Source organism: Ursus maritimus, unplaced genomic scaffold (assembly GCF_017311325.1).
Source record: "Ursus maritimus isolate PB19 unplaced genomic scaffold, ASM1731132v1 scaffold_5, whole genome shotgun sequence".
NCBI classification, from domain to species: domain Eukaryota; kingdom Metazoa; phylum Chordata; class Mammalia; order Carnivora; family Ursidae; genus Ursus; species Ursus maritimus.
The window spans coordinates 80,762,195-80,775,531 of record NW_024426663.1 but is presented as its reverse complement, the minus strand read 5'-3'; the positions used below and the strand labels follow the sequence as shown (position 1 = coordinate 80,775,531).

At 41.1% G+C, this 13,337-nt stretch overlaps 1 pseudogene; it reads right to left on the bottom strand.

The window, feature by feature from the left end:
* Positions 1-10,076: 10,076 nt before the first annotated feature.
* On the bottom strand, positions 10,077-11,752 carry LOC103656379 (annotated as a pseudogene).
* Between the last annotated feature and the right edge of the window lie 1,585 nt (positions 11,753-13,337).

The window sequence follows — 13,337 nt, the reverse complement described above, 5'->3', positions numbered from 1 at the left end:
TCGTGGTTACAAAATTGGTTAGTGACTGGCGATTCTGAAATGTCTTTATTTCTCCATCAATTCTGAATGACAGCCTTGCTGGATAAAGGATCCTTGGCTGCATGTTTTTCTCTGAAAGAGCTTTAAATATGCTCCCCCAACCCTTTCTCTCATTCCAGGTCTGTGTAGACAGGTCTGACGTAATTCTGATGCCTTTGCCTTGGTACGTGAGAAATTTCTTTGCCCTGGCCGCTTTCAATACTGTATCCTTGCATCTAATATTTGCGAATTGCACTATGACGTGACGTGGCGTAGGTTTGTCATGTTTGAGCTGGGGAGGGGTCCTCTCTGGCTCTTGGACACGAATGTTTGTTTCCCTTGCCAGATTAGGGAAGTTTTCAGCTACAATTTGTTCAAATATCTCTTCTAGACCTCTGTTTTTCTCCACCCCCTCGGGGATGCCGATGATTCTAACATTGGATCGTTTCATTGAGTCAGTAATCTCCCGTAACCTACATTCGTGGGCGTGGATTTTTTTAAGAGCAGCTTCTATTTTGTTTTTTTCCTCTATTAACCCATCCTCCAATTCACTAACCCGTTCCTCTGCTTCTGTGACCCTGGCCGTCAGAGCCTCTAGTTTTGCCTGCATTTGGCTCATAGAATTTTTAATTTCTGTCAGATTTGCTCTCATTTCTGTCCTTAGGCATTCTATATTCTCAGTAACCTTTTCATTAATAGTTTTTTCAATTCTACTCATCATTTTGACCATCATTACTCTGAATTCCATTTCTGATAATTTGGTTACATCCATATCCATTATTTCTGTGGCAGAGGCCACAGACTCACTGTCTTTTTTTTTGCTGGGGGGGGGGCTTCTCCTTCTTGTCATTCTGATGAGGAGAGGTTGCGGGGTTGTCCAGAGCCCAAATTATTGACTGGGTCCCAGGCCGTGCCCCTTATTTTACAGGGATCTTAGGGATGAGGGCTTCTTCTTTAAAGATTTTATTTATTTATTTATCTGAGAGAGAGAGACAGACAGCAAGAACGGGAACAAAAACAGGGGAATGGGAGAGGAAGAAGCAGGCTCCCAGAGGAGGAGCCTGATGAGGGACTCCTTTCCAGAACGCCGGGATCACGCCCTAAGCCGGAGACAGGCACTCAATGACTGTGCCACCCAGGTGTCCCGAGATGTGGGCTTCCTGATTTTTCAGCCTGCCTTCTGTGTTCTGGGGGAGGGGCCTGCCGCACGGATACTTAGGCAACCCTGTTTGGGTAGAGTCTCCGTTTCCCCTGCGAGGGGGGATGGGGATGGGCCCGCTGTGAGCTGGTATTTCCAGGCATTTGTTCTCTGGCGGCTTTCCCTGGCGGTCTGCTGTGCCTCTTCTGAGAGTTAGAGCAGCAGAGGCCGAATTTCAGCCTCTGTCACAGAACAGAGGGATTGCGGCCCGTTCTCCACTGATGTTCTGGCCACTTTAACTCTGTTACTGTTGGTGCTGCTCAACCCTGCAGCGTTCAGGGATGTGCGCCCCACACCCGGCGTCCCTGCCCTCACTTCCTGGGCCATCACGTCTCTGTCCTTTGTGTTTCTAATGCCTCTAGCAGCCAGCTGCCAGCCGCCCCACGTGCGCTCCGGGAGCTCCCCGTCTCAGTCTGGATCCCATGAGCACACCGGGATTCCGGTGTTCCGCGAGATGCCTGGTGGCGCGCGCTCCCGCTCGCTCCCGGCTCACCGGTCTCAGTCCGCTCTCTCACGGGTGCCGTCTATGAGTCCGCCCACTCCCCTGTGCAGGTGGCTGCCGCTTCCCGGCGCCCGAACGTGGCGGCTCCCTCCCCCTTCTGTTTATCTTCCGATATCTGTGCGCGGTTTCACGGCTCCCCTCTTCGTACCTCAATACTCAGCGCTGGAGATGTTCATTTGCAGAGATCCAGATGTATCTTCCTGCGTCTCAGGCTGATTCCATGGTTATTTAGGCTGGTCTGGTACCTATCCAGCTCGACTCAGGGGACCGGCTGAAAAAGGGGTCCCCTACTCCTCCGCCATCTTAACTCTTCTCTGAAATGTACAGTCTTCTAACACACAGACCAGAAATCACTCAGCAAAAAAATGGTCACCCTGCTTTGTGCACCTTGTGAGATTATAGTCTCCACCACCCCTTTATTTCATTTTTCTTGTTTATTTTCGTTTTTATTTGGTTTTCTGTTTTGGTTTCGAACTGCTTCTGATTTGTCTAGTGTGTGTTTTGCTTGGGTCTCAGTTGATATTTTTGATTCTGCTCATCCATTCTTCTCTGGGTAAAATGACTAGAAGGAAGAATTCACAACAAAAATAAGAACCAGATGTAATGCTCTCTGCCACAGATCTAATTGGTATAGATAGAAGTAAGATGTCAGAGCTGGAATTCAGGATGACAATTATAAAGTTAATAGCTGGACTTGAAAAAAGCATAAGACACTAGAGAATCTCTCAGTGCAGAAATGAGATCTAATCAGGCTGAATTTTAGAATGTTATAACTGAAATGCAGTCTAAATTGGATGCTCTAACAGCTAGGGTGAATGAGGCAGAAGGGAAAGTAAGCAGTCTAGATGACAGGCTGATGGAAAGGAAGGAAGCTGAGGAAAAGAGAGAAAAGCAACTAACAGCCCATGAACAAAAACTTTGAGAAATTAACAAGGCCATGAAATGCACCAAATTGTCAGAATTGTTGGGGTACCTGAGGGGAGGGGGAGAGAGAGAGAGAAATAGGTTTATTTGAGCAAATCATAGCTGAGAACTTTCTTAATTGGGGGAAGGAAACAAGCATTCATATCCAGGAGCCAAAAAAATAGAACAAAACCCTGACATATAATGGTGAAGCTTGCAAATGGTGATGCTTGCAAAAAAAGAATCCTGAGAGCAACTTGAGACAAGGGGCTCTACCTATAGAGGGGGGAACATCGGTATAATGTCAGACCTATCCACAGAAACCTGGCTGGTCAGAAAAGGCTGGCATGGTATATTCAGGGTACTAAATAACAAAAAAAAATGCAGCCTAGAATACTTTATTCAGCAAGGCTGTCATTCCGAATGGAAGGAGAGATAAAGAGCTTCCAGGACAGACAGAAACTGAAAGAATATGTGACCAGCAAGCCAGCCCTGTATGAAATATTAAGGAGGATCCTGAAAATGAAGAGAGAGCCCAAGAGTAACATAGACCAGAAAGAAACAATCTGTAGAAACAGGGACTTTACAGGCAGTACAATGGCACTAAATTCCTATCTTCCAATAGTTACTCTAGAATGTAAATGGCCTGAATGCCCCAATCAAAAGACAAAGGATATCAGATTGGATAAAAAAAGCAAGACCTATCCATATGCAGTCTACAAGAGACTCATTTTAGACCTAAAGACACCTCCAGACTGATAGTGAGGGGGTGGAGAACCATTTACCACACTAATGGATCTCAGAAGAAAGCTGGGGTAGCAATCCTCAAATGAGACAAATCAAATTTTATTTTATTTTATTTTTTTAAAGATTTTTTATTTATTTATTTGACAGAGATAGACAGCCAGCGAGAGAGGGAACACAAGCAGGGGGAGTGGGAGAGGAAGAAGCAAGCTCCCAGCGGAGAAGCCCGATGTGGGACTCGATCCCGGAACGCCGGGATCATGCCCTGAGCCGAAGGCAGACGCCTAACGACTGTGCTACCCAGGCGCCCTGAGACAAATCAAATTTTAAACCAAAGAGTGTAATTAGAGATGAAAGGGGGCACTATATCATACTTAAAGGGTCTATCCAACAAGAAAATCTAAAAATTGTAGATATTTGTGCCCCCAACATGGGAGCAGCCAATTATATCAACAAAGTAATAACCAAATTAAAGAAACACATTAATAATAATACATTAATAGTAGGGGACTTCAAAACTCACTCACAGCAATGGACAGATCATCTAAGCAGAAGATGAACAAAGAAACAAGCCCTTTGAATGACACAGTGAACCAGATGGACTTCACAGATATATATAGAACATTCCATCCTAAAGCAACAGAATACACATCCTTCTCGAGTGCACATGGAACTTTCTCCAGAAGAGATCACACACTGGGTCACAAGTCAGGGTCAACTAATACCAAAAGACTGGAATTATTCCCTGCACTTTGTCAGACCACAATGTTTTGAAACTTGAACTCAATTGCAAGAGGAAATTTGGAAGGAACTCAAACACGTGGAGGCTAGAACATCCTACTAAGAAACAGAAGGGGGAATGAAGCATGAGAAACTATGGACTCTGAGAAACAAACTGAGAGCTTCAGAGGGGAGGGGGGGGTGGGGGAATGGGATAGGCTGGTGATGGGTAGATAGGAGGTCACGTATTGCATGGTGCACTGGGTATTATACGCAAGTAATGAATCATCAAACTTTACATAAAAATAAAAGAGTGAATGGGTCAACCAGGAAATTAAAGAATTTAAAAATTCATGGAAACTATTAAAAATGAAAATACATCTGTTCAGATCCTTTGGGATACAGCAAAGGCAGTTGTAAGAGGGAAGTACATTGTAATACAAGACTCTCAAAAATTTTTTAAAAATCTGCCTGATGTACTGATTCTCAGGCTGACTTATTTCTTTTTTTTTAATAATAATTCTTTATTATGTTAGTCACCATGCAGTACATCCCTAGATTTTGATGTAAAGTTCCATGATTCATTACTTGCTTATAACACCCAGTGCACCATGCAATACGTGCCCTCCTTAATACCCATCACCAGCCTATCCCATTCTCCCACCCTCCCTCCCCTCTGAAGCCCTCAGTTTGTTGACTTTTTTCTTTGAAAATGTACCTCCAGGGTGCAGCAGGGGCAGGACTCTGGCCTCCACTAGGTGGCACTGTTTTGTTCCTTGAATGCTTTCAGCACTGATGGGTGGGACGAAAATTGCTGTGTCCTGCTCTAGACTTGGAGCTGAAAGTTTGAGCCCCTGTTCTTCAGTGAGACCTCACAGAAGAACAACTAATCACCCTATTTGTGTTCCTTGTTTCTGTCTGAACCCTATGTTCACCCCGCCTGTGTTTGAGGCTTTTTATCTCAGGCATGCAACCAAGTTGCAAAACTCCAAATTCCAGGGACTTCCAAGGAGGGGACCCACACTATTCTTCTGGAGGAGGGTCTTGCCATGCTTGCCGGCCAGGAATGCAGTTGCATGACTGTGTGGCTATTTGCAGTTTATAGCAGAAAGCTAGCACCAAGACCCACTACTCTCCTCTGGCTTCCTTGTTCCTATGCCTGGGAATGTGCAGCACGTTGGCACCACCCATTTTTCCTGCAACCCAGAGGATCCTCAGACCACCCTGTCACTTCTGGGATTCAGCCCCTCTTTGCCACATGAGCACGTTCAAGCCAGGCATATCAGACAGTAGTGAACTTCCAAAAGTTTAGATTTTGTGCTCTGCAGCTTCTCATACCTTGCAGTAGCCTCCATAAGCAGGTTCCCTCCATGCCACCATATCCACAGCTATATCTCCCCCAAGTAAACTTACACACCTCATACCTTCCAAAAGGTGGTCGCTTTTCTACTTAGAGACTTGCGGATTTTGTTCTCTCAGAACTCCAATTTCTTATGTTTTCAGAATGATTTGATAACTATCTAGTTATGTTCAAGGGACAAGACAAGTTCATGGTCCCATCTTTACTTTTCACCATCTTAACTCTTTCTCTGATCTGTAATCCAAAGAGTCCCTTTTAATATTTCTTGCTGAGCTGATTTTGTGGTCAAGAACTCCTTTAGTTTTTGTTATCCTGGGAACCTCTTTATGTCTCCTTCTATTCTGAATGACAGTCTTGGTGATTAGAGTATCTTTGTAGTAGGGTTTCCCATTCAGCATTGTGAATATTATCGTGCCTCTCCCTTCTGGCTTTTTAAAAGTTTCTTTTGAGGGGCACCTGGGTGGCACAGCGGATAAGCGTCTGCCTTCGGCTCAGGGCGTGACCCCGGCGTTATGGGATTGAGCCCCACATCAGGCTCCTCCACTATGAGCCTGCTTCTTCCTCTCCCACTCCCCCTGCTTGTGTTCCCTCTCTTGCTGGCTGTCTCTATCTCTGTCAAATAAATAAATAAAATCTTTTAAAAAAAATTAAAAAAAAAGTTTCTTTTGAAAAATCTCCTGCTAGGCTTATGCATTTTATTGTGTACATTGCTGACTTCTTTTGTCTTTCTAATTTAACATTTTTTTTAGCACTCTATTTTGTCACTTTAATTATAATATGTCTAGGTGTGGGTCTCTTTTATTGATTTTGTTGGGAGCTCTCTATGCCTCCTAGATCTGGATATCTGTTTCCTTCCCTAGATTAGGGAACTTTCAGCTACTATTTTTCCAAATAAATTTTCTTTCCCCTTTTATCTCTCTTCTTCTAGGACTCCTATAATATGAATGTTATTACATTTGATGGAATCACTGAGTTTCCTGAGTCTGTTCTCATTTTGGATGATTCTTTTTTCTCTTTTGTTCAGCCTGATTATGTTCCATTAGTCTGTCTTCTAGGTTACTAATTCATTCCTCTGCTTCTACCATCCAGTTCTTCATTTCCTCAAACATTCTCATTTTTTTGGTCCACTTTTTCTCTGCTATGTTATTCCTTATCTGTGTTAAGGGCGTCACTCACATCATCTTCCATTTTCTCATATCCAGTGAGTATCCCTATGATCTCTATTGCTTTAAGTTCTCTATCAGGCATGTTATTTATATCTGTTTTGCTTAGCTCTCTGGCTGTGGCCTTGTCTTGTTCTTTCATTTGGAATAATTTTCTCTTGTCTCCTCATTTTCTCTGCCTCTCTGCATCTGTGTCAGTGTTTAGGAAGTTAGCTATGTCTTCTGCTCTTGAATGTGGTGACCTTATGAAGAAGAGTTCCTGAAGTGCTCATGCCCTGCCCTTGTGTCTGAGTCATTTTCACTTTCAGTGTGGTCATCTGTACTGACTCTCTGCCTGTTATGGGCTGTGTTTGTTTCTGTGGTGTTAGTGGGACACAGGCTGGTCAGCTCTCAAGGAGCATGCTCAATGAATAACTTGGGAGTAGGACAGTGGTGTTAGCAAAATTTGTGCTGGGTCACTAGTTCTATGCCAGTTGCCCAGAAGTGCTGTGTGGCTGGGGGTATGAGGCTTAGTGCAGTACGCAAGGATGCCTAGGTGAGGGTTGGCCCATGCATGAGTGGTTAAGGGCATGTGGCTAGGCTCAGTCCTGCCACTGGGGGCTGCACATGATAACAGCTGTGCACCCAGCAGCTGGGCAGGGGGCATGATGGTGGCTGGTGGTGCATGGCTGGATGGCAGCAGCAGCTGTGCACCTGGAATCTGGGTGGCATGTACAGCAGCTTTAACAAAATTTGCCCTGAGCTCTGGTTTGAGGCTACAAGTGTTTATGTAGCCCTGCCTCCCGAAGATGGGTCTGTGTTTAAGCTGAGTGGCAGGACAGGAAAATTACACCTACAACCTCCCTCATTTTCAAAGAATTCCCTCAATATGCTCCAAAATCAGTAGGAACAATCTGTCTCCTATTTGCCCTCAGCACTGTGTAAACTGCCACTTCTGTGTTGCCTCTCTGCAGGTTGTTGTCTCTTTGAGGGCAGCAACCCTGCTCTCGCTGGCCCTCCCAGCTCACCCAGTGCTGGGTGACTTTTAAAGCTCCAGGCTCCATGTCCCACTGGTTTTACAAACTCATGGAATTCAGCCCCTCTGGTTTTTAAAGCCAAATGTTATGGGGATTAGTCTTCTCTGTTGTGAGCTTCCTGGTGCAAGGGCACATTTTTTCTTCCCTTTCCACAAGTGCAGCTTCCTCCCTCCTATGGGCAGCCTCCCTCCCCCTTTCTGACCTTCCTAAACCTTTCAGATGCAGCTTCTCTATATTTAGTTGAGTACTTTGTTCTGTCATTCTTCAGTCACTCTCCCATTTATTGACTTGTATGTGGGTGATATCTTGAACACATGGGACCAGGTGAGCTCAAGGTCCTTCTATCCCACCATTGTCCCAAGCTGTAATTAAAGCTGGTCCATTTTCTTACATTATACACAAAATGAAATGGATTAGTGACCTAAATTTAAGACCTGAAGCCAAAACTCCTTTAAAAAATTCCTAGGCAATAATTTCTTTGACATCGACTTTAGCAATATTTTTCTGAATGTGTCTCCTCAGGCAAAGGAAACAAAAGCAAATTAAACTATTAAGACTATATCAAACTAAAAAGCTTTTGCACAGTGAAGCTAACTCACTGAATGGAAGAAGATATTTGTAAATGATATGTTCAATAAGAAGTTAATATCAAAAATATGTGAAGAACTCGTACAACCCAATGCTCAAAAAATCCAGTTAAAAAATAATCTGAGGATCCAAATAGATATTTTTTCTGAGGAAGACATTCAGGTGGCCAACAAACATAGAAAACAATGCTCAACATCACCAATCATCAGGGAAATGCAAGTAAAAACCACTATGAGATACTGCTTCACATCATTCAAAGTGGCTGGTAATAAAAAAGACAAATAAGAAGTGTTGGTGAGGATGAGGAAAGGAAACACTTGTACACTGTTGGTGGGAATGTAAATTGGTGTAGCCACTATGGAAAACAGTATGGAGGCTCTCCAAAAAATTAAAAATAGAATTACCATATATGATCCAGCAAATTCCATTGCTGGGTATTTCTCCCCCAAAATGAAAACACCAATTCAAAGAAATATATGCACTTCTTTTTTTAATGGTTTTTTTATTATATTATGTTAGTCACCATACAGTGATATATGCACTTCTATGTTTATTTCAGCATTATTTACAATATCTGAAATATGTAAGCAACCTAAATGTTCATTGATAAATGAATGGGTAAAGAAGAGTGATATATATACAATGCAATATTACTCAGCCATAAAAAAGAATGAAATTTTGCCATTCCTGACAGTCTAGATGGACTTTCGGTATTTTGCTAAGTGAAATAAGCCAGACAGAGAAGACAAATACCATATAATTTCGCTGATATTTGGAATCCAAAAAGCAGAACAAATTAAAGCAAAGCAAAAACAAACAAACAAAAAAACTCATAAATACAGAGAACAGAATGATGGTTGCCAGAGGGGATGGGAGAGGAATAGGCAAAATAGGTGAAGGTGGATTAGGAGATACAAACTTCTAGTTATAATGCAAATAACTCACTAGGCTGAAAAGTACAGCATAGGAAATATAATCAACAGTATTGTAATAACTTTCTATGGGGACAGACAATAGCTCTACTGACTGCGATGGGCATTTTATATTGTAATTGATTGTCTAATCACCATGTTGTACACCTGAAATTAGTATAATTTAATGTCAACTATATTTCAGTAAAAAAAATAATTTTGAAAGAAAAATATGTTGCATAGAAAGAATTAATAGATTTTATATACAAAATTGTTGACAGTATTTTCCTTTAGTTGGTCAGAATATGGGCTCCCCCCTCCCCTTCATTGTATTTTTTGAAAATTTCTAGAGTAAGTAATCATTTTATTAATAATTTTTTTCAGACCTGAAAAAATGTGGTAAGTCATAGGAAAAGGGAAACTGACAGAATCTGTAATAAAGAAGCCAGGAAATCAAAGAGAGAGTTTTGAGACAGCTCACGGAAGAGTGGCATTTCAATAGATGGACACATGTGACAGAGATAATACCATGCTGTGTCTAAAAAATGATGACTCATGAAATCATATGAGAAGTCCAAGGCTGAATAAGCCAATATGAGGCATGTCTGAGTCTATTGATGATGAGTATAGGCCATGAGGTTGAAAAGGTACATTAGGACCATGTTATGTAGGGAGATATCTTAAATCATGTAAAGTTTATTGAATATATATGCCTAGGTCACTTCCCAGAATTTTATTTATAGGGGAACTAACAGTCAATTTAGGTAATACTGTTAAACAGGAGCTCCCTGACCCATTGTAGTATAGTACACATTATTAAAAAATATGAAAAGAAAGAAGTATAATTTTTGTAATGTGGGTTGACAATTGAAACCTAGAGTCCAGTTTTTCATAATAGCATTAGCATTAACTAGGAGAACAATAAAGAATCTGGGTTTAAGGAACAAGTGACATCATCTTCTCTGTTTAAACAACAGCTTTCTCCACAGAACCTTCCTCAGAGCCCCCAATACCTCTTTGTTCCTCAGGCTGTAGATGAGGGAGTTAAGCATGGGGGTAATGATTACATCAAACACAAAGAGATGCTGGTCCACCTCTGAGGGGAGAGAGGAACGTGGTGTCATGTAAATAATCATGGCTGGACCAAAGTAGAGACTTACCACACCAAGGTGGGAGAAACAGGTAGCTAGAGCTTTGTTTTTGCCCTCAGAGGAGTTCATGTGGAGAACAGTAAAATAGATGAGGATGTAGGAAGTCACAATGAGTCCAAAAGGGATGAGAAGAAAAGCAATGCCAGACACTAATACCACTTTCTCATAGGTTGAAGTGTCCTCACAAGAGAGCTTCAGAAGGGCCATTACCTCACAGAAGAAATGGTGAATTTTCCTGGAGCCACAAGTAGAGAAGTGATTGCATAAATTGTGTGCATTAAGGAGATGAGCACACCCCCAGCCCACGAGCCAGTGGCCATTTGCATACAGGGGTGTCATGATGACTAGATACCTGAGGGGGCTACAGATGGCCAAATAGCGGTCGAAGGCCATGAGAGTCAGAAGAACACACTCAGCCACTCCTAGCATCAAGTACAGAAAGATTTGGACTCCACAGCCAATGTGAGAGATAAACCGATGTCCAGAGAAGAAGTTGGTGGCCATCTTGGGGACAGTGGTGGAGATTAACATTAGGTCCATGAGGGAGAGCTGGCTGAGCAGGAAGTACATGGGGGTGTGGAGGCAAGCATGACACCAGATCAGCAGGGCTAGGATGGAATTTCCTGTGATGGCCACCCCAAGAATCAGAAGGACAATGGAGATGAGGAGTCTAGGATGCTGGGAGTCAGAGAAAAAGCCAAGTAGAATGAAACCTGTGGTGGAGGATTCATTTCCTTGCTCCATGCCTTAGTCTACTGGCTTGATTTGGAGGATCATGGAAGAAAAACACAAGAGTTTTACTGCTCTTACCATATAAATGCACTACTGATTTGAATCTATTCTGGAAACTTGAATAATTACTGAGCAAATCCAAATATGTTGCAATATATTTGAATGTGGGAAAGATGAATGGTGTGTTATCTATTGTTATTTGAAATAGTATTAGCAACCCATATGGCAGAATAAGCAATGCTAATGAAGAATAGTGATTTTGATCATACTATGTTACATTGCTTGGCACAGTGTTGCTATCATTTCTGAGGATTACAAGTGTAATTTTTAGCTAGTATGAAAATCCCCCTATGTCTTGGTGCTGTGATATAGGCTTTCCAAAATGGACACAGTTTCTAATGCATAACCACTGATGGGACCAGGAATCTCTGCATATTTATTTATTGCTTTTAGATTAACCAACTATGTCTAGATTTATCTTTAGGGTACTCACAGATCACTAAGCAGGTGACTTGATTAGTCATGGGTGGGACATTTTATCTCTCTAATCATTGGGACTGGCCTGGAAAGCCCTGAAAGTGACTTGAAATGGTTCACATGGTCCTTGTGAGTCATCAGCCAATGTAGACTGATTAGAAGAATATTCAATCATCTTGAACACTGTTTATCTGTCATGTTAGTTTTCCCCTATACAACAAATATACGCATTTGTGCAAATCCTTCCATAAAGTTCTGTGTTATCTTATCTAAATTTTTGGCTTTGTTCCTCTGTTATTGGCATTTTGTACCATCTCCTTATGGATGAGGATGAGGCAAGCAAAACTTAAGAAAAAGAGTTATGGCCAAGAACTGTCTTGATGTAGAATTAGGAAGGAATGGATTCACAGAACCTTAACAGAAATTTGTCATTCTTTTGTACTGTGTCTTTTAAAAAATATGGCTCCTCAGCATTTTTAACACACAACACATTTTTACATCCAGGTACTAAAAAATAACCATGAAATCAGTACAATTGTTCACTCAAAATTCTGAATATTTTATTAACATAATACCAAATGGACAGAGCATTATGATTATCTAATTTTTAGTTATCCCATGGATATAGTGTTAAGGCTTCAGTTGTCAGCCTTTTCTCTGATCACACTGGAAGACCTAATCATAGGAGTTAAGTCAGACACAAATATTTCAAGACATTTTGTAAAATGGTTGGTGAAACATTGCTTACTCTATCCTTCCCTGGTAGGTCCTTATTTGCATATTAAAGATCCTGAAAAATGTTATATTAAAAAAGAAATCTCTTCAGTTTTTTAACCTAGCATCTTCTATACTTTGACCCAAGTGTGTTTTTCTGATTACCCTCATTAATACCCCCTAGTCTCTTTGGTTTAGTGGAACACTATTTTGGAAATTTTGACCTAGATTTAAGGACATGAGTAGTTAACAAGGTGTTATTTTCTTTCTAGAAGTTCTAAATAAAATAATTTTTATTTTGGCATGTTCTTGCTAGCTGACAAGAAGCCCTGGCTCCTTTACCCTGAAGAAGAAATACCTACTTTTTGTGAGAACAATGAGGAATAAATAAACAGAAAAAACAGAAAGCATATTTATAATTATTTTTTGTTAGTGTAAAAGCATTTAAACTACTTTTCCTTAAAATATAAATAAGTACAGTATATTGGTGTCTTGCTTTTATTTTTTTTATTTAAATTCAATTAGCCAACATATAGTACATCATTAGTTTTTGGTATAATGGTCAATGATTCATTAGTTGTTCTAACACTCAGTGCTCATCACATCACATACCCTCCTTAATGCCAATCACCCAGTTACCCCATCCCCCCTCCCACTTCCCTTCCTGCAACCCTCAGTTTGTTTCTCAGAGTCAAGAGTCTCATGTGGTTTGTCTTCCTCTCTTGCTTTTAAAATAAATTATAGGAAGCACAACAATTTTTCATTGAGTAAAAATAAATAACTTGGATTTCTATTACTGCTGATTTATGTAGAACAATGGAAAGGAAAGGAATTGGAAGGATAAGAAAGTGTAAGAGGGAAAGANNNNCATAAATGGCATCAGAGAATCACAAGTAGGGCATATGAGGGGAGAGGTATCATTTCCTTTCACTTTTACACATCAAAGTGCTTCTGATAAATGCCAAGCATTTTTTAGGCACCGAAGATACAGTAATTAACCAATTCTTTGCTCTACAGGAACCTACATTTTTATGAATAGACAAACAAAAGACAAATAAACATGCAAATAATAGGATTTCAGATGGTGACAATGAGTATGAAGGAATATGAAATGAGAGCAGGATATAAAATCAACATACA